A 26,394-nucleotide genomic window follows, 5' to 3' on the forward strand; every position below is an offset into this window, starting at 1 on the left:
GAACATTAATTCCCCTTCCAACTTTCTCTTCAGTTTCCGTTGCTACCTGCTCGCTGAATTGGTTGAATAACATTAGCGATAGCCTAAAATGCTGTCTCAAACCCTTCTCTTCCATTGCTTCCCTATAATGTCTTTTGACTCTTATAAAAGCAGTGTGGTTTCTGTTCAATTCGTATAATCAAGCGCTATATGTATTTTGTCCTGGCTACTTTCACCATTTCATATGGTACATATGAAACTACAAATGCTACAACCGTACGTTTGTTTTTCTGCAATCTAAGCTAATTCGTAGTGTCTGTATAGCTTCGCACGATCCTTCATTTCTCCTGAACTTAAAATGGTGTTGCTCGAGGCCAGCTTGTGCTAGTCCTCCCCTTGTTCTGCAGAAAATTCGTCCCACTATTTTGACGTATTGAATCGAGGCTTCTACGTTATTCACACCTGTCACCACATGCTTTCGCTGGAATTTGTACTATCACGTTATTCTTGAGGTCTGAGGCCCATACCAGATGGAATAGTTTTCTCAGAGTGCAATCTTTCAAGGGTCTCAACAATTCCGAAAGACTGCTGTCCACCGCAGGTGCATTATTTCGACTTAAGTCAAATGTTTTGCAGTAGAAGCATGCTGACTGCCGAGAAGCCCACAAGTAATCCAATGTAAGAAATCTTTGGACATAACAGATGCTGATATAAGAATATCAACATCTCGGACTGTAAAGTTATTTCATTCAAGTGCAAAATGAGAAAGAGAAAGAGAGAGAGGGAGAGGCAGAGAGAGAGAGGGAGAGGCAGAGAGAGAGAGAGAGAGAAAGAGAGAGAGAGAGAGAGAGAGAGAGAGACAGACAGACAGACAGAAAGAAATGAATCAACACTCAAATTCTTGAAGTTACTTGCAAATACAGTGTTACTGACAACCAATGTTTGCACGCAGCAGGCTCCACCACCTGCACCAAAACTATTATTCTTCGTTTTTCTTTTTAATTCTTTACATATTCTGAACACTCACAACACGTTTAATAACCACGCTAACAATGTCGATCTCCTTTGTAAATGAAATTAATTCATTTACAGAACACATCTACATCTACATCTACATCCATACTCCGCAAGCCACCTGACGGTGTGTGGCGGAGGGTACCTTGAGTACCTCTATCGGTTTCCCCTTCTATTCCAGTCTCGTATTGTTCGTGGATAGAAGGATTGTCGGTATGCTTCTGTGTGGGCTCTAATCTCTCTGATTTTATCCTCATGGTCTCTTCGCGAGATATACGTAGGAGGGAGCAATATACTGCTTGACTCCTCGGTGAAGGTATGTTCTCGAAACTTCAAGAAAAGTCCGTACCGAGCTACTGAGCGTCTCTCTTGCACAGTCTTCCACTGGAGTTTATCTATCATCTCCGTAACGCTTTCGCGATTGCTAAATGATTCTGTAACGAAGCGCGCTGCTCTCCGTTGGATTTTCTCTATATCTTCTATCAACCCTATCTGGTACGGATCCCACACTGCTGAGCAGTATCTATATTTATATTTCGCTCGCAAAGACTTATTGGTGCGGGATACTTCAGGTGTCATCTTCTCCCCCCTCCTCCAACTCCTTTACTGTTCCTTTCGTGGAAGATGTGATATACGTAGAGAGAATTCAGCAGCCCTTACCTGTGGGTTCTATGCAACACCTTCAAATACTACCTCAAAATATTCATATTCTGTTCCTCGCTACATGCAAACTACTTGTCGTACAGAAAAAACGTGCCGGACGTTTTTGTAGGAAATTTAATAATCTTAAATTCTGTACTGGGACACGTTCGGGCCGCAGTTTTTGAATTATTCAAAGCAAATGTACAAAAGTAACCCTCAAACGTGATTTTCTTGAATAACTCGAAAGCCGTATCTCAGAATGAAATTTAAATAAATCAATGTTACTAGAAAAAAACTTCCTGTTAAATTTTCTGTAGGACTGATAGTATGAGAGAGAATATGCATATTTCGCGCATGGTTTTTTTAGGGGTTTGTGGGTTGCATAAAATCCGTACGAACGGGTAGCTGAATCATCCTATACATACGTTCAAAGTCCACTTTTGGTGAAATTGGAGATTCTGGAATGAGTGAATTCTACGTATGTAAGAATTCAGCCTAGGGAAACATGTCCAGAGGAAAAACAATAAAAATCCTCTGTGAAATGGAAATACAAAGTCATATACATTTTAAATCAGAGTAATTTTGTGCTACTTCAGGACAGTTTATTATTTTAATTGTTGGCAAGCTTGGATTTTTTAAATTTGTTGGATACGTAGGCATTGGTGTGGCTTATATTTATGTAATGTGAAACTACACGATTGTTCAATTAAGTTTATTTTACTGGTGTGTAGGGATGCAGTTTACATTTCGACATGGAATCAAGTAATAAAAATGTTACAGATTTTCGTCACAGTGTAACAAAGGAAAGACCTGGACATGGCAGACTTCATGATCGGAGTAAACGCATGAGAGTGATGAGTCATGTTCTTAGTGAATACTGCAAATCTAGAAAACAGTCTTTCACGAAGACTTCAAAATATTAACATGATGTATTAATCCGTGAATTCAATTTACTTTGAAATAAGAGTACACAGAGTCCCCACTTGTATTCACTAATTTCAGTTTTGCCTTTGGAACGGAAAAGACCACGGAAACCAGAAGAATATTGTAACATCAGAGACCATTCTTACTCCTACAATGTATGTTAACCTATGGAAGAGGCCTTAATACGAAAAAGAGATTTCTAAGACTGCACATTTGGAGTACAGCATTGTATAGTAGTGAAATATAGACTTTCGGAAAACCGAAACAGTAGAGAACTGAGGCATCTGAGATGTGGTGCTACAGACGAATTTTGAAAATTAGGTCGACTGATAAGGTAAGGAATGAAGAGATTCTGTACATAAACGGAGAGGAGAATAATATATGGAAAACACTGATAAGAAGAAAGCACAGGATTACAGGATATCTGTTAAGACACCAGGGAATAACTTCCATGGTACTGGAGGGAGCTGTAGAGGGTAAAAGCTTTCGAGGAAGACAGAGATTGGAATACATCCAGCATATAGTTGAGGACTTAGGTTACAAGTGCTACTCTGAGATGAAGAGGTTGCAGAGGTTGGCGCAGGAGAAGAATTAGGGGCAGGCCGCATCAAACCAGTCAGAAGACTAATGACTAAAGAAAAAAGTGATTTCTGTTCATGAAGATTTTGCATGTTTCTTGGAGATGCCTATTGGGCTAGCCCGTAAGTGGGCGTGTGTTGATCGTTGTCATCGGATATTTTTATATGGCTCGCTGTTACTGTACTGAGTGATTATTTGTTGCTTAGTGCTGTGACTGTCTGATTTGGGGACCATCCCGACTAGAACCAGATGATGTCTCTTCAGGTGTGCAAACTGTTCTTCGTTTCGTTGTGGTGGTAGCATTCTCGTCCCACTTTAAGTATAGTAGTTTCAGAAAACGCCTGAAGTACTTTCTTTTACGTATTCTTATCATCCATCATGGCGTCATGGTCTCAGCTTCACCAAGCTCAGATACCTCTTTCACACCCATTTCTAGTACTCACTGCTTGTTCTCATGTCCCATCGCTGTGGACTGCAAAGGGATATGACGTCTTATTACTAGTAAGATGGTGCTAGTGGATTCGGGGGAAGGGACCAAACAGTGAGGTCATCAGTCCCATTGGATGAGGGAAGGTGGGGAAGGAAGTCGACCGTGCCCTTCCAAAAGAAACTATCTCGGCATTTGCCTGAAGCAATTTTGGGAAATCATGATCACGGAAGACCTAAATCAGGATGGCCGGACATGGAGTTTAGCCGTCGTCCTCCCGAATGAGAGTCTAGCGTGCTAACCACTTCGCCACCTCGCTCGGTCAGGTAAGATGTAACCACACAGGTGATATCACTTCATAGTAGGCCTACACTGATCATCCGTCTTCATAGGGACCATCCGACCGCCGTGTCATCCTCAGATGAGGATGCAGATAGGACGGGTGTCTGGTCAGCACACCACTCTCCCGGTCGTTACGATGGTTTTCTTTGACCGGAGCCGCTACTATTCGGTCGAGTAGCTCCTCAATTTACATCACGATGCTGAGTGAGTGCACCCCGAAAAATGGCAAGAGCACGTGGCGGCCCGGATCCCCATCCAAGTGCCGGCCACGTCCGACAGCGCTTAACTTCGGTGATCTGACGGGAACCTGTGTATCCACTGCGGCAAGGCCGTTTCTATATATGTATATTTCCGCTCATTAATTTCAATATACCCAATAAATGACATCTAGTTCTCTGTAGATAAGTTCTAATACCGTGGGTACGGTTGAGGAAGCAAAGGAATAGTACAACAGTTGTACTCATGTCATGATTTGTGGTCATCGAGATACAATAGTATCCAATAAACAATGTTGTGTACATAAACGTTATGCACCTATCTCATATGTTTCTTTACATATTTGCTGACGGGCGCCGCATTTGGTGCAGCTGTGTTGTTCCCTGTAGTGATGTGATGTTCGCAGGGAACAGCAAGCATTGCTACAATACGTAACATGTGGTTCTTGCACGTCAGTTCCTGCGTGACACTGAAGTGTGCACGTCGCTAGTATGGCTCCAAGAGTGGGGATATCCACTGAAAATTGTTGCAATTGTAGCACTTAGCCAAGCAGGTTAATCTATTGACCAAATTGCGAAACAGTGTAGTGTGTCAATAGGGGGAGTGCAATACACCATTCACCGCCAGAAGACAGCAGGTAGCAATAAGGACGTACTACGACCAGGGCGACCTCGTAAAACAGCTAAAAGTGATGATAAATATATCAGAATTACCAGTAAGTGAACCAGATACAAAACAACGCCCAAAATTAGAGCACAATTAGTAGAAATAAACACGATAACAATATCTGTAGCAGGAATGAAAAGGAGACTGACTGAGGCCGGCTTGAAAGGATGTGTCACAGCAAGAAAACCCCTTTTAAGGCCCACAAGTAAACAGAAGAGACTTGAATGGGCTAGAAAACACCGTAATTGGACAACGGAAGAGTGGACGAATGTGTTATCACCGATGAATAACACACAGACTTTCCCCACGTGGAAGACGCACTTTTGCTCTCATTGGCAAAACGTGACGTTTTGTACTTAATGTGACATCGTCAACCGTGCAAACAATAGACAAATAGTACACGTTTTTAAAGTAAATTAAGGAATCAACGCGTCAGAAAAGAACGAAACCAAATTTTAGGTTCAGAGTCAGTCTGTTACTCTTGAGCAGAATGTCCTCTGTTTTCAAACTTCGTGCTAGGTTAAAACTGTTCAGCGTATACGGACTCGAACCCAGGACTTCGGCTGACAGACGCTGATATCAACTTTTGGTTTATTGTCTTTTTTTTTTTACACCAAGGCCACTTTTTTAACGTTCAATGAACAAAACAGTCATTGACCTTGGTTAATTATTGCATGAAAACAAAAGTTAGCAGTTACTGCTTGCCGTAACATACAGTTACATTAATTAGAGTAATTAAAGCTTAAAGCTTTTGTAACTGCAAAAATAATAAATTGTTTGCTGTTCTTGTACTAAGTGATATTTATTTATCTTTGTTTCTAGTTGCTGTAAACGAAGGTAGTCTTCTCTTACTTCTTGCCTAAATCAACGCAAACACTTTGTGATTTTTAAAATGATTTATCTGCATTTAGTTTCTTATTAAAAATAAAAATAAAAAAATTATAATGAAATGAAGATGCAATATGTGTAAGTTACATAATTTTTTCTTCGAAAAGTCTTCACATAACAACTTATTATATGTCACCCAATTCCATATTTTTCAGATAATATTGATAACATATTTCCAAAGTCTTTTCTGTAGGCTTTGGAGCTGTTTCCTTTGCCAGTACGCTGTTTCAATGTAATCAGATGTGAGCAGATGTTACCTCTCCATTTCTGTTTTGATGCTCACACAATGTCCAACCACCCACATCACTGTGTTGTTTTTCGTTTCTGTGTAGTTCTCTAAGTAAGGTTCAAATGGCTCTGAGCACTATGCGACTTAACCTCTGAGGTCATCAGTCGCCTAGAATTTAGAACTAATTAAACCTAACTAACCTAAGGACATCTCACACATCCATGCCCGAGTCAGGATTCGAACCTGCAGCCGTAGCGGTCACGCGGTTCCAGACTGAAGCGCCTAGAACCGCTCGGCCACACCGGCCGGCTCTCTAAGTCAGGCCGGAGGAGTATGTTGGTGTAATAATTGGTTTCCGAGCTTGTTGTAAGCAACGCTGATTTCTTCCTCTCTCTCCTCCAGTTCATTAACCAACTCAACGAAAAGACCCGTGTCACAGCGTGTCTACTAAATCACTTTTAAGGCACTTGTCAATACCACTCAACCCAATATGGTTTCGTTTTTCATTAGTTGCAACAGTATTGCTTATAACTTTGTATCGACATGAAACCATTCCTGAGTTTTCAATTTTCAAACTACAATTACCCCATTCTATTTTCCATGTGGTGTTTTGGTGCTTCAGATCGTTGGAGTTTGGGTTTTACGTCTCCTTCCAGCCATCAAGCTTGGTCTTTGTAGTTAACTATTTTTTTCGTAAAATGCTGTTACCGAGGCAACCTTCTTCCAGGTAAAGGTTTTCTGATATGATTCAATTTAAAATTTATTTTGCTTGTGTCATTTGGTTGTTTCAGATTTGCGGGATGCATAGTTTTCTACAACTTCGTTCCGATAGCATTTGGCTCCTTGTCAACAGTGATTGTGGTTCGATTTCGTACAGCGCGTTGCTTTTAGTACTGATATCTCTTAATTCCGAGGCTTCCACCAGTCCTGATTTTGTGATCGTGCTGTAATTTAGCTTGAAAATACGGCCTCACTACACATACCTGCTGGACTGTTCCATTATCTTCTATACTTGCATGGGAAGACACATAGTATGCTTTTCAGAATATGCTGGTGTCGAAACTCCGATTTTTTAATTAAATTTGTAGACAGCCAGCCCATTTTCTATTATGACAAATTTTATTTTGTGCATTGTGTGCTTCTAATATTTGCCTGTCAGTTTTAGTGCGTACGTGTCCATTATGATTGGTAATGTTTTTGGTTGTCGACAGTCTGCACTCACGGTACCTCTACAGCTCCGGAACCTCGTATCAGGATTAGAAGAATGAATCTACCTATTTGATATTAATCTATTTACCATTGGATTTGGAATCACCTTACTAACAATAATCCAATGATGACGACACTGAATATTTTACACTCTCCCTCGTTTATATTTACTCCAGACGCTGCGCTGCAGTTGTCAAGATCAGCTTTCATTATTTCTACATCGTCCTGTTCTCGTATCACGACCGCGACATCATCTGCGTAGGCTCTTGCCGTAAGATTCGCTCCAGAAATAGTCAGACCGGTTAGTTTTCCATTTCGTCTTCCGAGTAGTGAGTCAAATGAATCCACAAAAAGCGACCCTGAAAACAGACTGCCTTGCGATAAACTGCTTTCTAGCTGTATGAATAAACTGTGTCATTCTTCCGTTGATGGTTATCTTGCAGTGATACCTGTTATGATATTTCGTAGAACATTTACAGCCTTTTACAACCGTTGGCAGTCCTGTTTCTTTCAGTACTTCTTCTAGATAGTGGTAATTAACACGTTCGAAAGCCTTACAGAAGTCAACGGAGAGTAAAGCATTTTTTAAGTTAGATATGGCAGATATTGAAATAACGTAGCGGTATTCGAAAATTGGGGTCATGGTTGATATACCTGGAGAGCAGACTTGATGTGCAATCACTACGTTTTCAAGGAGGGGCGCCATTCTGCTATTAATTGCTCTGGCAATAGATTTATAATCGAAGTTGAATCAGGTTATCTGACGGAAATTGTCTATTTCCTTGAGATGTTTTTTCTTCGGCACTAAAAAAATTTGTCAATTATAACTCTGTTGTAAAAGGACCTTCTCTCATAATTTTCTATAGAATTTCAGTAGAAGCTGGTTATAGTATATTACAGAATTTAAGTTAAATGCCTTCTGGTAGGCCGTCTGGTCTGGGTGTTTTGCATGGTATCGACTACCTTCTTAACTCTTAATATGCCTCCAGTGTTAAAATAAAACAAGAATGCAGGTCATGCATAATCTTACTATTAAAGACACGAACCATTTCTCTTGTAGAAGCGTCGTCTCTGTGATCGAGGTACATTTTGGAAAATTTTGTTGAATGTCCTGGACAGTGTGTGTGATTTTAGTTTCCTAGGAAGCTACTAGAAGTATTATTTTTGTGTTTCCAAGCGTTCAGTTAAATCTCTACGGTTTAGCTGCTGCCAGATTAAATGGAACATCGAAATCACATATTATTCCTCTACAAGAGATTTGTGTTTTCATTATATTTTGATACGTTCTATTTGTTTTCGTTTCACGCTCATCAGTTTGGCCTCTAACCATTCTATTTCTTGAATGTGTGTGATTGTTACACTGGATGTATCATAAAACTCTCTTAGTACGTTGTAGTAGAATTGAAAAGTCTGCTTATTGTTTCTTGCCTATTCAGCCTCCTAACAAATTACGCTTTGCCTAAGTTTTCTTTTTACTAAACTGGTCCACCATTCTGCTCTAGACGGAAGTTTATTGACTAAGCGTAGATAAGTATGACACGTGTCGCTTATAACATCGACTATTTCGATTTCTTCTGTACCACTTGGTAGGCTGTTTGTCTAAGTTTAGAGTCACTGAAAGAACGCCGGGATCAGCAAAACAAAGTAGAATCACCTCAACTGCAAGGACTCGTCCACTTACATTTTCAGCCACATTCTCTCCGTCTAGCCGCAGTGCGAAGATGAGGCGAGGAACGTCTAGTTGACTATGGTGGGATACTTCAGTTTCCAAGTGTCTTTCAGTTTAATTTTCAGAACCAGCTCATCTAACTCTTTGCAACAGTTGAAACTCAATAACTGGTATTTTTCTTTGAGAAAGCAGCTACAGTCACCGTTGTGGGGGTTCCTCGTAACTGATAAGTAATATGCTCTTTACAAAGGGTAACTCTGTCCTTCTGTTTGTTGGCAGTGCCTATAGCTGAGCAATGTGACCGGTGTGTGTGTGTGTGTGTGTGTGTGTGTGTGTGTGTGTGTGTGTGTGTGTGCGCGCGCGCGTGCGCACACGCACGATTTGGCGCAGTTTTATCGGACACTACGACAGTGGATGTTCAGTACCATATCACAGAGTAAAAATAGTAATTTTGGGTACATCGATGACATACAGTATTATGGCTCCATTAGAAAACAGTCCATGGAGATATACACTGCAGAAAACCTTTATTACCGTGACAGCAGCCATCAGTTGTTTAATGTTTCGAATCACGTCATTTCCCTGTTTGCTGCTAGCGTACACGAAAGAGCGAATGTCTGTAGGACAGGTGAGATTCTCACTCCCACATTGGTGGCGCTGCCGGAGCTACTATCACCTTCCCTGAAGATATTAACTGACATTCCTATCGGCTTTCTTCTGACATTTTACCTCTGTAATTTCAACGTCATCAAATTGTCCTTGCGAAGAATGTCATGGTAACTTTATTGCCAGCAGCCCGACGAACACCAGGTGATTGAACCTAGCCCTCTGGCAGTTGCCTTTGCATATGCCGTCTGAAACGCGATTAGCTTCGTGACCTTTGTTATGGAGGGCCGCTTCGAGTGTTTGTAATTTGTTCTCGCTGTAATGCTAATTTAGAAGAGAAGTTCAGGAGCGAAACATACCATCCTCTCGACTCGTAGGGCGTCTGACCTTCCACACAGTTCCTACAGATGTTGTCACTCTATAAGCAACAGCTTTACGACCGTTTCTGGCAGGTATTTTGCAGTTTACACCTGACAAGCTGTGTCTTCCGGTAAGACACACATTTACTTGGAACATCAAAAAATTTTATTTTTACTACAGCACAATCAATTAAAGGGCCGTTTGGGAACTGAGATGTCGTAGGAATTATATTTCAGTTTATGTATGGATTCGTTGCAGGTACTAAAATAACTTTTGTTGCTAGATATGCGCTTAATTCACTAGCGTATCATGGCTTTACTGTTGCTGTCTTTTTCAAAGCTTCCCGTAGAAAGGAAAACAAGTTGAGCTTTTTCACATAAAGTACTTCTATCTTACGTCATAATAAACCTGTTAGCAAATAACTGTTTTCAACTTGATAAATAGTCGCAAGAGAGTCATACAGTAATGCTTACGTTTCTTTGCATTTAAGTCTAATCATTGTTTTATGGAACATAATTGTCTTTTGTTGCTGAACACCTGATAAAAATAAGAGAACGTTATTGATATATGTTGGCAAGAGAAAAATAGTTGCAGGTGAACAAGGCATTTAAAATTGACAGTTCTTTATTCTTTTGTGTCGGGCTGATTAAAATGATGAGAGAAACTCTGTGCATAGGAACTTTGAAATTAGCCGGGAACCATCAAGTGACAATGAGAATTTGTGTCACTGCACGGACTATATTCGAATTTCGTATGGTTTAAGCCAAGTGCTCAGGAAAAGCAGATGGTTCAAATAAAAGCGCCGCCCCTAGTTAAAGTTTTCATACTTTTCTCTATACGTGTAGTAACAAATGTGGTTCGCTCGTATAAACAGTTTTATAGAACAAAAACAATTCTTCACACTTTTATTTCTTAACTTCTGCTGGTCTTGTCAAATTTTACGTAAGGCAGTTGTTACTTATAGGCTGCAGAAAGATTAGATAAACAACAAAATAACTCTGTATGTATCCACTAACTACTTTTAGTCTAGTAACAAAAAAAGGAAACACTGTATTAAGAGTACTATTTACTGTGCTCAGCCATTCACAAGGATTATGAACAAAGACAGTGAAACGTACTTGATGGTAAGCTGCAAAGAGAATTAGGCCCTTACAAACGCGAGCAGCTGGTTCATTTTCGACGAGATAGTTTCACCACTAAACAAATCTCCTTTCCTCTCTTTAAACACACAAATTCACAGTTGTATCTTGTGGGTAGCAACATGTAAAAAAGTCCTTTGCCCAGGTCTCATGTCAAGTAGTACGTAATGAATGAAGCAGTAAGACGGATGTAATGATATAAATAGAATGGCTCGAAGCAAAATTCTGTGTTAATGATATAATGTAGCATTTTCTTCGACGAATGAAACTCATAATACCAATTAAAATGATGGGGTGGTGGGAGAAGGCTCGCACTTTGAGTTTATGTTTTGGTGCTTTTTCACTAAAATTTCGCTGATATTACATAATACTGAACAGCTGACGGTTACTTTTTCCTCTCTTTAGCTTCGGCAATGTAAGTTTTCCCCGTATATGTGAAATGAATTTTAAGCGTTCTATGCTTCATTACTGACTACGCTTTATCGTTCTTATTGTGTTATTATTTTTAACGCCTTTGGGGTCTTATCGAATTATTAATTGCAATCTCTTGATTAGTTTTCATCTTTATGTCGTTAGTTACAACTTCTCTGTTTGTTTCATCTACATAATTTGAAACTGAGCAATTTGTACTGATAGACTCGTCCACGAAATTATGAAACTTTTGAATGCTAATTCTTATTAGATAAGTGAATATTAATTTTGCAATTGTATGTTGTTACTACCTTATTACATAATTATAGCAAAGAACTAATTTCCAAGTCAGATAATTGAGACAGTGATTCCTCTACCATACTAAATTATGCAGATACGAATGAATCTGATGTAACTAAAGACATTATAATGGTGCTAATTGTACCATAATATTGAACTTAATTCAACAGTGCTTTTTCCAGTCTGTACGATAGCAAGTGTACACATGTACTGGTTTGTTAAACCCAGTAGCTGCAATTAATCTTCACGAAACTGCAAAAATCAGAACAGCCAAAACATTACATGAATACTAGCGAACAAGGAGCAAAAGACTCCGGTAATGTATGATGTTAGTTACACAGGTTTTACAAAAAACAAGAAGTTAACAAACTTCATGAGGAGAAAACGAATGCAAAGGCATAAAGTGAGCAAAGAGAGCAGAAGACAGAATAAAATCATAATAGGGCAGCGAGCGATATCCTGATAGCGAAATGTTCATCAATTCCACCTTTAATACAATGGTTTACATATGGGATTTTTTCTTACCTTACAATTACTAAAAGGTAATGGATACTCCTCGAAAGATTAAGCTTAATGTCGGAGGAGCATCAGAGAAAAATGATAATAGAGATCACTGTACTGATGAATCCTCCTCAACAGCACTAGTGATTTGTTTACAGAATGATGGAAATCTTGTGTGCAGAATGTCTGTAATCTAGAGGGGATATTAGAAAGTTTGAAACTCGCAACCCTGAGCTATGTTATTTCAAACATATTACAGGGTGTTACAAAAAGGTACGGCCAAACTTTCGGGAAACATTCCTCACACACAAAGAAAGAAAATATATTGTGTGGACATGTGTCCGGAAACGCTTACTTTCCATGTTAGAGCTCATTTTATTACTTCTCTTGAAATCACATTAATCATGGAATGCAAACACACAGCAACAGAACGTACCAGCGTGACATCAAACACTTTGTCGCAGGAAATGTTCAAAATGTCTTCCGTTAGCGAGGATACATGCATCCACCCTCTGTCGCATGGAATCCCTGTTGAGCTGATGCAGCCCTGGAGAATGGCGTATTGTATCACAGCCGTCCACAATACGAGCACGAAGAGTCTCTACATTTGGTTTCCGGGGTTGCGTAGACAAGAGCTTTCAAAGCCCCCATAAATGAAAGTCAAGAGGGTTGAGGTCCGGAGAGCGTGGAGGCCATGGAATTGGTCCGCCTCTACCAATCCATCGGTCACCGAATCTATTGTTGAGAAGCGTACGAACACTTCGCCTCAAATGTGCCGGAGCTCCATCGTGCATGAACCACATGTTGTGTCGTACTTGTAAAGGCGCATGTTCTAGCAGCACAGGTAGAGTATCCCGTATGAAATCATGATAACTTGCTCCATTGAGCGTAGGTGGAAGAACATGGGGCCCAGTCAAGACATCACCAAACGATCATAGAAAATCTGTGTTGATGACGTGATTGCACAATTGCGTGGGGATTCTCGTCAGCCCACACATGTTGATTGTGAAAATTTACAATCTGATCACGTTGGAATGAAGCCTCATTCGTAAAGAGAACATTTGCACTGAAATAAGGATTTACACATTGTTGGATGAACCATTCGCAGAAGTGTACCCGTGGAGGCCAATCAGCTGCTGATAGTGCGTGCACACGCTGTACATGGTACGGAAACAACTGGTTCTCCCGTAGCCCTCTCCATACAGTAACGTGGTCAACGTTACCTTGTACAGCAGCAACTTCTCTGACGCTGACATTAGGGTTATCGTCAACTGTACGAAGAATTGCCTCGTCCATTGCTGGTGTCCTCGTCGTTCTAGGTCTTCCCCAGTCGCGAGTCATAGGCTGGAATCTTCCGTGCTCCCTAAGAAGCCGATCAATTGCTTCGAACGTCTTCCTGTCGGGACACCTTCGTTCTGGAAATCTGTCTCGATACAAACGTACCGCGCCACGGCTATTGCCCCGTGCTAATCCATACATCAAAAGGGCATCTGCCAACTCCGCATTTGTAAACATTGCACTGACGGCAAAACCACGTTCGTGATGAACACTAACCTGTTGATGCTACGTACTGATGTGGTTGATGCTAGTACTGTAGAGCAATGAGTCGCATGTCAACACAAGCACCGAAGTCAACATTACCTTCCTTCAATTGGGCCAACTGGCGGTGAATCCAGGAAGTACAGTACATACTGACGAAACTAAAATGAGCTCTAACATGGAAATTAAGCGTCTCCGGACACATGTCCACATAACATCTTTTCTTTATTTGTGTGTGAGGAATGTTTCCTGATTCTAGGCGCGCAGTCCGGAACCGCGCGACTGCTACGGTCGTAGGTTCGAATCCTGCCTCGGGCATGGATGTGTGTGATGTCCTTAGGTTAGTTAGGTTTAAGTAGTTCTAAGTTCTAGGGGACTTATGACCACAGCTGTTGAGTCCCATAGTGCTCAGAGCCATTTGAACCATTTTTTGAATGTTTCCTGAAAGTTTGGCCGTACCTTTTTGTAACACCCTGTATTGACGAAGTTAAAATTATTTCAAGACATGGTGCTACTTCGAGTTACAGGAAAGTAAAATTAGAATTTAATGTTCCTTCCTCGATGAAAACGTCTATGAGAGAAATAATTTAGGGGAATAATGAACGGGAAACTAAAGTCTGAAAACGCATGTGGGAGTCTGAAGCCTATTTCTTCCAAGAGTGACTCCACTGCTTTTACCGAGCGAGGTGACCCACTGGGCACGCGTTCGGTAGAACGACAGTGCAAACGCTCTCAGGTGAGAAAAGTCGTTCAAATGGCTCTGAGCACTATGGGACTTAACAGCTGTGGTCATAAGTCCCCTAGAACTTAGAACTACTTAAATCTAACTAACCTAAGGACATCACACACATCCATGCCCGAGGCAGGATTAGAACCTGAGGACGTAGCAGTCGCGCTGTTCCGATTGAGCGCCTAGAGCCGCTCGGCTACCGTGACCGGCCAGAAAAGTTGTGGGAAGCTTCCTAATATCTTGTCAAACCTTCTTCTACTTGGCTTAGTGCAGCAACTAGACGTGACATGGATTTAACAAGTCGTTGGAAATTCCCTGCAGAAATACTGACCCATGCTGCCTCTACAGCCTTCCGTAATTGCGAAAGTGTTGCCGGTGCAGGATTTTGTGCACTAACTGACCTTTCGATTTTGTCACATACATTTTCGAAGGGTGGCCACATCATTCGCTGGTGTTGCCCAGAAGTTTCTTCAAACCAATTGCGAACGATTGTAGACCGTTGACATGGTTCATGGTCACACATGCAAATTCCATCGTTGTTTGGGAACATAAAGTTCATGAATGGCTGAAAATGGTCTCCAAGTAGCAAACTGTAACCATTTCCAGTCAGTGATTGGTTCAGTTGGACCAGAGAAGTCAGTCCATTCCCTGTAAACACGTCACAAGCCATTACGGAGCCACCATCAGCTTGCACAGGGCCTTGTTGACAAGTTAGGTCCACATCTTCGCGGGGTCGGCGCCACATTCGAACCCTACCATCAGCTCTTACAAGCCGAAATCGGGACTCATCTAGCCAGGGCACGGTTTCCCAGTGGCGTAGAATCCGATCGATACGATCACGAGCCCAGGAAAGGCGCTGCAGCCGATATCGAGCTGTTAGCAAAGGTACTTGCGTCAGTCGTCTGCTGCGTAGCCCGTTAACCTCAAATTTCGCCTCACTGTCGTAACGGATACATTCGTCATACGTCTCACATTTATTTCTGAGGTTATTCCGTTCAGTGTTGGTTGTCTGTTAGCACTGACAACTACACGTAGACGCAGCTGCTTTCCTTCGTTAAGTGAAAGTCGTCGGCCATTGCGTTGTCCGTGTTCAGAGGCAGTGCCTGAGATATGGCATTTTTTGACACACTCTTGACAATGTGGATCTCGGAATACTGAATTGCCTTACGATTTCCCAAACGGTACGTCCCATGCCTCTACCTCCAACTACCATTCCGCGTACAAAGTCCGTTAATTCGCCTAGGCGCTGCTGCTACGGTCACAGGATCGAATCCTGCCTCGTGCGTGGATGTGTGTGATGTCCTTAGGTTAGTTAGGTTTAAGTAGTTCTAACTCTAGGGGACTGATGTCCTCAGATGTTAAGTCCCATAGTGCTTAGAGCCATTTGAACCATTTTTTAATTCCCCTAGTGTGGTCATAATCAAGTCGGTAACCTGTGCACCTGGATCTCTTGAGTACAAATGACAACTCCACCACTGCACTGACCTTTAACACCTTGTATACGCGATAATATCCCTACGTGTATTTCACTGTTCCAAGACTTCTGTTAGCTCATTCTACGTTTTTTTATACAGTGGCACATCTTGTGCTCCGAGTAGGGTCTTGACACTATTAGGAAGCTGTTGTCCACTAAGTGCCAAGTACTGAAGGAAAAAAAAAAAACATTATGGTACTCCTCGACGAAAAGATCAGTTTAGCCGGCCGCTGTGCTCGAGCGGTTCTAGGCGCTTCAGTCTGGAGCCGCGCGACCGCTACGGTCGCAGGTTCGAATCCTGCCTCGGACATGGATGTGTGTGATGTTCTTAGGTTAGTTAGGTTTAAGTAGTTCTAAGTTCTAGGGGACTGATGACCTCAGATGTTAAGTCCCATAGTGCTCAGAGCCATTTTTAAATCACTTTTGTTGGTAGGACACATTATGAGGCACCAGTTAATATTAATCTGGGGGACGAAGGGAAGTACGTTTGGCGGTGGGGGTAAGCTTGTAAATGAAGAACAAGGCTTGACTATAGTAAGCAGATTTATTTGGAAGCTGGCTGCAACAGTTGTAGGGAGGACTGCGCAGGAGAGACTGTGGTGGAGTCTCCATACTGAACACTTCCACAAGAGCAATTATGTAACGTTCCTTTCTAGCTACACTTGTATGGTGAGTTAAATTTATAAAGTGGACTGACGTAATTCCCCTGGACAACAGCTATCGAATTTTGTGAGTCACCTAATGTCTCCTGTGTCGCAGTGATGTGTCTTAAATTATCTTTCCAGTTCTAATGTTTGGTTTTGCTCTGGTTTAAGTGAACTATACGCTTAAAGGATGAAATGGACTTGATCTTATTACGATGCTTGATAACGTTTCCAATCTTCGGCCATTATTTCTGATACAGAGCAACTCGGAAGGGAACTGAAGTCGTTAAAAACTTGTAAGTGTTGTATTGAAGTTAGGTTGCCTACACGGTATTGTTACTATCGGTAGAACACGGAGATTATTCGCATACCAAGGGCATGAACACGACACTCACACATGTGTACACGAAAGAAATAATAAAACACAAAATAAAGAATAACGTCGTAATTGTAACATGTAATTATCTCGCCACACAATTAAACATCACCAGGAAGTAATAACCGGCTGTTACTCCTGGGTGAGGAGAGAGTAGGAGAGGAGAAACTCGAACTAGTACAGTCTATGAAAGAAAGTTCGTGACAGTTCCCGTGCGCTTGGCGCGGCTGCTTCGCGCGTCTACCTCAACTAATCACGTAACACAATTTTGTATTCGTCTCTATAGCAATGCCGCAGTGTCGTCATAGTTCCATAGACGACTGTTGTTCTCGAACGCTGCCGTTAGCAGTTCGCTTTAAAGCTGCCAGTTATCACTTTTCTTCTTTCGATGACTCTGCATTAGCTAACTGATTCATCCGCAACATGCAAGGCCTTATCTGAGAATAGATGTTCTTGATAACACGCTGCATGTGGTTCACCCTTCGCCGCCGCCTCTGCATGCTACATCGATCGCTAAAAGCAGGCTCATTACTCAGCGCTGAAGACATGATCGAAGATGACGGGCGATTTTATTTCACTAGGGACCAAAGTTTGTTAATTGACATAATTAAATAACGTTTCATAACACAACATGAAGTTACTTTCCCGACGAGTTTATTCAAGCGTCTTGTAGGGGCAGACCAGACACATGATATGCATGAGCGCCCATCGATGGCTGTGAAAGCTGCTCGATTCTGGTCCCTGTCGCCACAAGTAGGAACGCTGTGAGGTCCTCATCAAATTGATATATCGGATGATTGGTGGCAGACAACAAGTAACAGAAAACAGTGGAAGAGGGGTCTAAAATTTGGGACGTCTCCCGATTGTCAAACGTTGTCAGTGTCTTTGAATCATCAGTCTTCTGACTGGTCGGATGCGGCCGATTATTTGAAGTCTTTGACCTACACAACAGTTTTTGGGCTCTACAGTTCCCTCTACCAGGGTGGTTATTCCCCGATGACTTATCACATATCCTATCATACGGTCCCTTTTTCTTGTCAGTGTTTCGATATGTCCTTTCTTCGCCCATCCTGCCAAGAATCTCCTCATTCCTTATATTTCGAGTCCACCTGACTTTCTACATTCGTCTGTAGCACCACATCTCAAACCCTTCTATTCTCTTCCGTTCCAGTACCGCTGTCGACCATTCACTGCCATACAGTGCTGTGCTCCAGACGTACATTCTCGGGAACATCTTCATCAAAATAAGGTTGTTTTTCCTACTAGTAGAATCCCCTTCGGCAGGAATCCACTCTTTGTGTTAGTCGGCTTTCTATTCTCCCCTTGTTTCATTCGTCATGGGTTATTTTACTTCCAAGGAAGCAGAATTCCTTGACTTCGTCTTCTTCATGACCATTAATTTTGATGTCTCGTACCTCGCTAGTCTCGTTTCTGCTACTCGTAATACGAGTAGCATTTTTATAAGCACGAACTACTCTCAGTTCTTATTCTACGTCGGCCGGAGTGGCCTTGCGGTACTAGGCGCTACTGTCTGGAACCGAGCGACCGCTACGGTCGCAGGTTCGAATCCTGCCTCGGGCATGAATGTGTGTGATGTCCTTAGGTTAGTTAGGTTTAGGTAGTTCTAAGTTCTAGGCGACTGATGACCTCAGAAGTTAAGTCGCATAGTGATCAGAGCCATTTTCTTATTCTGCACTCATTGGACTGTTTAACCATTCAACACAATCTGCAATTCTTCTTCGCTAGGACTGAGGGAAGCAAAGTCATCAGCGACTCTTATCACTGATATCCCTACACCCTGAAATTGAATCCTGCTCTATAACCTTTCATTTATTTCCATCATTGTTTATTCAATGTTTAGATTGATCCGTAGGACTTCATGCTTGTCTTACACCCTTTTAGTCGGAGCACCTCGTTCTTGGTGTTCCGATCCTATTGTTCCCTCTTTCCCACAATTGACTCATATTTTCCTCAAAAGTTCGATCGACTTGAACCATTTCAAATCGTCAACGCTTTTTATAGATCAACAGAGCGTACCTTGACTTATCTTCAGTCTTACTTTCGTTATCAAGCTCAAAATCACAATTGCTTGTCTGGAGTCTTTAACGTTCCTAAAGCGAAACTAACCATCAGCTAACAGATCTTCAGATTTATTTTCCGAACTCCTCTATATTTTTCTTATCAACAAAATGTATGCATGAGACGTTAAGCTTATTGTGTTTTAGTTTTCTCAGTTATCTACCCATGTTATCTTCGGAACTGTGCGTATGACATTTTTCTGAAAGTCTGAAGGTACGTAAGCCAGTCTCATAGATTTTACACACGAACATGAATAGTCGTTAGGTGGTCATTTCCCGCAATTATTTTAGAAATTCCGATAGAATATTATCTATTCCTTCTGTTTTATTTCATATCAAGTCTTTCAGAGTTCCTTTAGACCCAGACTTTAATACTAGGTCGTTTATGTCTTCCTTATCGACTCTTCCATCAATTTATCAGACAAGTCCTCCCCTGCAAAGACGCCTTCAGTGCACTCTCTCCACCTATTTGCTCTCTTCTCTGGACTCAACAGTGGAATTTCCATTACACTCTCAATGTCACCACCTTTGCTTTTAATGTCACCGAATGTTGTTTGACTTGTCTTTAAGCTGAATCAGTTCTTCCAGCAGTCATTTCTTTTTGGATTTCTTCACATTTCTCCTGCAACCATTTCGCTTTGGCTGTCCCTCACTTCCTATTTATATCATTCCTCAGTGATTTATATTTCAGACTGCTGTATTCCCGTCTTTCCCTGAACATTTTTCTACTTCATCCCTTCGTCTGTCAACTGAAGTATTTCTTCTGTTATCCGAGGTTTCTTCAGAGTTCCCTTACTTGTACTTGTCAGACTGACCAACATCTGTGAATGCCCTTTTTAGAATCCACTCCTCTTCAACCTAGCTGCCTATTGTGATACTACTTGTCGCAGTAGCCACATCGTTAGCGAATAATATGCGTCTCATCTCTTCTCAGTACCTTAGAATCTGACTTCCTTCCACATTGATTTCTCTGTGCTCAGTCTACTCTCCATCATTGCTAAATTAAGATAAGGGTCTGTATCTCCTCCTGGGTACGCCTTAAAATATAGTATCTGATTTCGGTATCTGTCTCACTATCATGTAACCCAGCTGGAATTTTCCCGTGCCTCCTGCTATATCCACCCCTCTTCTGATTCTTGATCAAAGTATTCGATATTATCATTTTAAGTTCGTTGAATAACTGAATTAGTCTTTCTCCTCTCTCTCCTACTGGCCAGCTCCTATTCTCCCGTAATCCTTTCACCTATTACTTCCCCTACAAAAACGTTCCAATCCCGTCTGACTGATATTTTCATCTTCATTTACATACTGAATTACCTGTTCAATATCCTCGTATACTTCATCCACTTCATCTTCTACATGCGATGTCGGCATGTATACTTGAACTAACGTTTTGACGTTGTTTCACTGTGTAATCTGACGTGAACTATCTTACCACTGAACTGTTCGCGGTAGATCACTCTCTACTCTACTTTCCTATTCACAACGAATCCTACTGCCGTTATACCATCTTGTGCTGTCGTTCATATTACCCTACATTCGTCGAACCCAAAATTCTTGTATTCTTTCCATTTCAGTTCTCTGACCACCCAATATATCTGAATTGAGGCTTTGCATTTCTCTTTTCACATTTACTAGCTTTCCTACACATTCAAACTTGAACATTTCATGATCTGACTCATAGAATGTTATCTCTTCGCTGATTATTCCATCTTTTTCTCATAGTCACTCCCCTCTCGGCATCCCCACTCACCCCCCACAAATTCGAATGGGGGGACTAATCTAGAATCTTTTGCCAATGGAGAAAACATCATAATATCTTTCCAATTACAGACCGTATGTCCTGTGGATACACTTTAGGTTTCATTAATGCACTGGATTCCACTGCCTGCTGCATCCTCATGCCGTTGATCATTGCTGATACTTCCACCTTTTAGGGGAAATTTCCCACCCTAAGGTTAAGAGAGCGTCCTTAACCTCTGCCCGATGCTCCGCCCACGTTGGCAGGGTGTGGATGACTTACTATGCCGAAAGTCTTCGCCCGCCATTGCTGATGATTCTTGTTCAAACTTTCAGCAGTGGCTACGTTCGAACCTGGAACCCATGTCGTTTTGATTACTAGTCGAAGATGCTAACCTCATGCCAGAGGTTCACCCAGTATTGAATATGCAGTGAAATTACCTTACATATCTTTGTATTAAACGAATGCTCCCAGATGTTTTGCATCAATATAATCGTATCAGGTGTCAAAGGAGCTGTGAAATTCAAGCGACTTATTGACTGTCGGCTAAGTGGCGTGTTTTCCCTTCACACAGCTTCTAGATAATGAGCAGCCATAGTGCAAAACCTGCAGCTGGCTTACGATAACTGACGCGGAGACTTAAAATTCCACAGGTGTGTGAGAGACCGTGGAAATGGCAATTTCCCCACCATTTGTTTACTAACGTACGATGACGTATGGAGATATGAAATACTGTGTGATACTTTAAAATGATTTCTTTGGTTCACGTAAGCATATAAACTTGTCATTACATCATTACGCAACTGATATATCGAGGACACGTTCGTTTCCAAATACTATCAACGATTTTCTCTTCGGAAGGACTAAAATGGCGTTTACTGAACCTCTTGAAGCCAGGTAAGGAGCTAGTTCAAGAAGTACACTGTACGGTTTCACAATCCAAGACTTAACGAATGTGGTATTAGCTTAGTAACGGTATGCTACTCCAATACCATTGCCCAACAATGTCTTCTGAAGTACTGGTTACTCAGTACGTTTCGTAGAAACATACCGAATGAAGTACCACAATGTTTAAAGCAATGGAATTGTGTTTCCAGCGGTGGGGTTCAAATTTCCGTCTCACCTTTGGATTCCAGTTTCACTCTGATTTACCTTAAGGGTTCTGGAAAGATGGTTCCTTAAACAATCACACTCGCACTTTCTCACATCCATCCTTTCCTCTGGAGCTAGTAATTTCAGTGGTACGACTATAGTACAGGGTGACACAGGAAAAGGGGAGCATTTCCACATCCAATAAAACTAGAAGTGATGAAGGAATGAAACTGCATTCATAGTAATTGAAACCTTACAACTTTGCCATTTACGAAACATTGATGGCATTTATAATTTTTTTAAGAAAATACGCCCTTTAGATGACGTTCTTATGTACGAATATATTCGTGAAATCTGCTGTTGAGATTCCTCATTGACTGCTGCAGCATCGCAGCTGGGATACTGTGAACTGCATTCACTCAATATTAACTAATCCAGGGTTCTTGGTCGAGTCGTGTAGACTTTGCTCTTGAGGTAGCCCCTTAAGAAAAAGTCACAAATGGATAAATCTGGTGATCCTGGGGGCCACGGAATGTTACCGAATCGTGAGAGCACACGGTTGCCAAACAATTCTCGCACATATGCCATTGATTTCCGTGCAGTGTGTGATGTCTCTCCCTCCTGTTGAAACCAGGCTTCTTGAATGTTTGGAAAGTGGTTCAATGCAGGTGTAACGAAAGTTCGTGACATCTTCACGTAACGATCGGCACTGACGGTTAATGTGTTTCCCTGTTCATTTGCAAAAAAGTACGGTCCCATAATCCCATGTGATGAAACAGCACACCATACTGTCACTTTACTAGCGTGTAAAGGCTGCTCATGAACGTCATTAGGATTTGTGTTTGCCCAGTAACTGTAGTTCTGTTTACTCACATAACCTGTGAGAGGAAAATGTGACTCCTCTGACATCAAGAACTGGTTTAGAAATTCATCTTCATTGTTAATTTTATCATTTGTTGACAGAATTCGAATCTTAACCGTTAATCGTTGTCCTTCAATTGTTGTAACATCTGTAGTTTGTACAGATGAAATTTTGAATCAAGATGAGGAATTCTGCGAACACTCTGCCGGGACATTCCAACCACTGCTGCTTTCTTAGGAATTCAACGCCGTCGTCTCTGTTTGACAGACTCACGTACAACATCAATGTTCGCTAGAGAACGCACACTTCTTGGTCGTCTGCCGGCCGCGGTGGTCTCGCGGTTAAGGCGCTCAGTCCGGAACCGCGCGACTGCTACGGTCGCAGGTTCGAATCCTGCCTCGGGCATGGATGTGTGTGATGTCCTTAGGTTAGTTAGGTTTAAGTAGTTCTAAGTTCTAGGGGACTGATGACCACAGAAGTTAAGTCCCATAGTGCTCAGAGCCATTTGAACCATTTTGAATCTTGGTCGTCCTGTTGGTTTCTTCTTTAGGGCAGATCCTATATCTTCAAAGTTATTAATCCAATATTTTATTGCGTGTTTCGACGGAACGGCATCATGACGTCCTAAATTATAAAGACGTCGAAATTCCCCCTGCGCCGCTACCAAATTATCATTGTTTTTATAAAACATTTTTATGGCTAATGCACGGTATTGTCCGTTCCACTGATCCATGATAACTGAAATGGCGGACTGTTTACTCGCTACCTGTCACGAACGAGCAGTGCTGCCACCTGCCCATGACTGTCACTACTCGTTTCAAACATTCCCGTTATTCTGTGTCACCCTGTAGAAACAGCGCTGGTAGTTTTCTTTGTACAACCAGCAGAGATTTCTAATTAAGGACTAGAAAAGGTAATGAAAACCAGGCACTAGGAGCAACGTCGTTTAGCTAGATAGTCAATACATGTTCACTCCTGGCTTACCCCTGCTTGTCACTACCCTTGGAAGCCATTATAGTACCACTCAAACATTTCATTCGCTGCAGGGTTCTCACTGCAAATGCGTTTAAGAAATTAATGCGTGTAGGTATTAGGCCACACAGTAAGTGCTGAAATGTCTCTAAAGTATTAAGAGATACGCATCAGACAATACTGTATATTTACTTACCGCGACGTTAATGTCCTGATTTTTCAGCTGAGTTCTACAATTTACACAACATTCGGAGCTACCACAGATTATACGTTATACACTAATGCATGCACATCATATACGCAGCACAGTGAGACTCCATTTAAAATCCATACGCAAACCCGAGTTGAAATTTAGATACACGATCTACTCCGAGATTACAAGTCAGAAGCAATGTCTGCCATCGCCTCATAACTGTTAAGGTATCGTACCAAAACAATGATCGAGACAGATACCTTTATTTTTTAACAACTTTTGATTTCTCATTTTTCTTGATATTATGGTTTAACGCTTGCCACCAAACAGAAGCATTTTTTTTCTCTGTAAAACGCGTAAGTTCTAACTCTTGTGACGTGAACAAAATTTTATTCCTTATTCCGAATATCTGTTTTTGTTTGGATTTTAGAGGGTCAACGCGTAAGTGGTCGATGCCGGTACTATCAGGATTCCGTATGTCAATCGGTGTAAACGCAACGCTTATAGGATAATTTTGTTGTCCGACTGTCTGTCTATCTGTCTGTCTGTCTGTCTGTCTTTTAAGAGCTCTTTTTCTCATGAACGGGTAGACATATCAAGTTGAAACTTGTGTCTAACGTCTACGGTGCCATAGCGGTGCAAAAAATTTAAGCTTCTAACTCAATGCAATCAGAAGACATCGACATTTTTGTTATATATTTTGGTACTCGAAAACACACTCATCTAAACCTACAATGTACTTTTCGTTGACTTAGAACTATAAAATGTTTCAAGAAACACGGTTTCACAGTACAAGTAAAGGAAAAAAATCCTACTATTGTTAAGTTGTAGTTACACTACTGGCCATTAAAATTGATACACCACAAGACGATGTGCTACAGATGCGAAATTTAACCGACAGGAAGAAGATGCTGTGATATGCAAATGATTAACTTTTCAGAGCATTCACACAACGTTGGCGCCGCTGGCGGCACCTACGACGTGCTGACATGAGGAAAGTTTCCAGCTGATTTCTCATACAGAAACAGCAGCTGAACGGCGTTGCCTGGTGAAACGTTGTCATGATGCCTCGTGTAAGGAGGAGAAATGCGTACCATCACGTTTCCGACTTTGATAAAGGTCGGATTGTAGCCTATCGCGATTGCGGTTTATCGTATCGCGACATTTCTGCTCGCGTTGGTCGAGATCCAATGACTGTTAGCAGAATATGGAATCGGTGGGTTCAGGAGGGTAATACGGAAGGCCGTGCTGGATCCCAACGGACTCGTATCACTAGCAGTCGAGATGAGAGGCATCTTATCCGCATGGCTGTAACGGATCGTGCAGCCACGTCTCGATTCCTGAGTCAACAGATGGGAACTTTGCTAGACAGCAACCATCTGCACGAATAGTTCGACGACATTTGCAGCAGCATGGACTATCAGCTCGGAGACCATGGCTGCGGTTACCCTTGACGCTGCATCACAGACAGTAGCGCCAGCGGTGGTGTACTCAACGACGAACCTGGGTGCACGAATGGTAAAACGTCATTTTTTCCTATAAATCCAGGTTCGGTTAGCAGCATTATGATGGTCGCATCCGTGTTTGGCGACATCGCGGTGAACGCATATTGGAAGCGTGTATTCGTCATCGGCATACTGGCGTATCACCCGGCTTGATGGTATGGGGTGCCATTGGTTTCACGTCCCGGTCACCTCTTGTTTGTATTGACGGCACTTTGAACAGTGGACGTTACATTTCAGATGTGTTACTACCCGTGGCTCTACCATTCATTCCATCCCTGTGAAACCCTACATTTCAGCAGGATAATGCACGACCGCATGTGGCAGGTCCTGTGCGGGCCTTTCTGGATACAGAAAATGTTCGACTGCTGCCCTGGCCAGCACATTCTCCAGATCTCTCACCAATTGAAAACGTCTGGTTAATAGTGGCCGAGCAACTGGCTCGTCACAATACGCCAGTCACTACTCTTGACAAACTGTGGTATCGTGTTGAAGCTACATGGGCAGCTGTACCTGTACACGCCATCCAAGCTCTGTTTGACTCAATGCCCAGGCGTATCAAGGCCGCTATTACGGACGGAGGTGGTTGTTCTGGGTACTGATTTCTCAGGATCTATGCACCCAAATTGCGTGAAAATGTAATCACATGTCTGGTCTAGTATAATATATTTGTCCAATGAATACCCGTTTATCATCTACATTTCTTCTTGGTGTAACAATTTTAATGGCCAGTACTGTATATCACAAGAAAGTTATGGAATTCCCGGGTCGGATATCGTGCCAGTATCGATATCGATAACAGGCAGAAATCATCGAGATTCTCTGAGGTAGATGAACTATCAGTATGCATAGTTAAGTTTGTACGGAACCCTCAGAGCGCTAGCCCGTCTTACACTTGGTCTATCTTTTCTTTTTGGTTTTTAAGTTTGAGTTTAGAGCTTGAACATTCTTCTAAGCAGAAAGAAAATATGTCAGTAGTTTGTCCTTAGTTAAAATACTGACAACTGGTTATTCAAAAAATTATGTTGTATCTCTCTCAGATATGTGTGGCTGATTTGACATTAACATAAAATCAAGGAAGAGCGAGCCA

The sequence above is a fragment of the Schistocerca americana genome, chromosome 2, assembly GCF_021461395.2.
Source record: "Schistocerca americana isolate TAMUIC-IGC-003095 chromosome 2, iqSchAmer2.1, whole genome shotgun sequence".
NCBI classification, from domain to species: domain Eukaryota; kingdom Metazoa; phylum Arthropoda; class Insecta; order Orthoptera; family Acrididae; genus Schistocerca; species Schistocerca americana.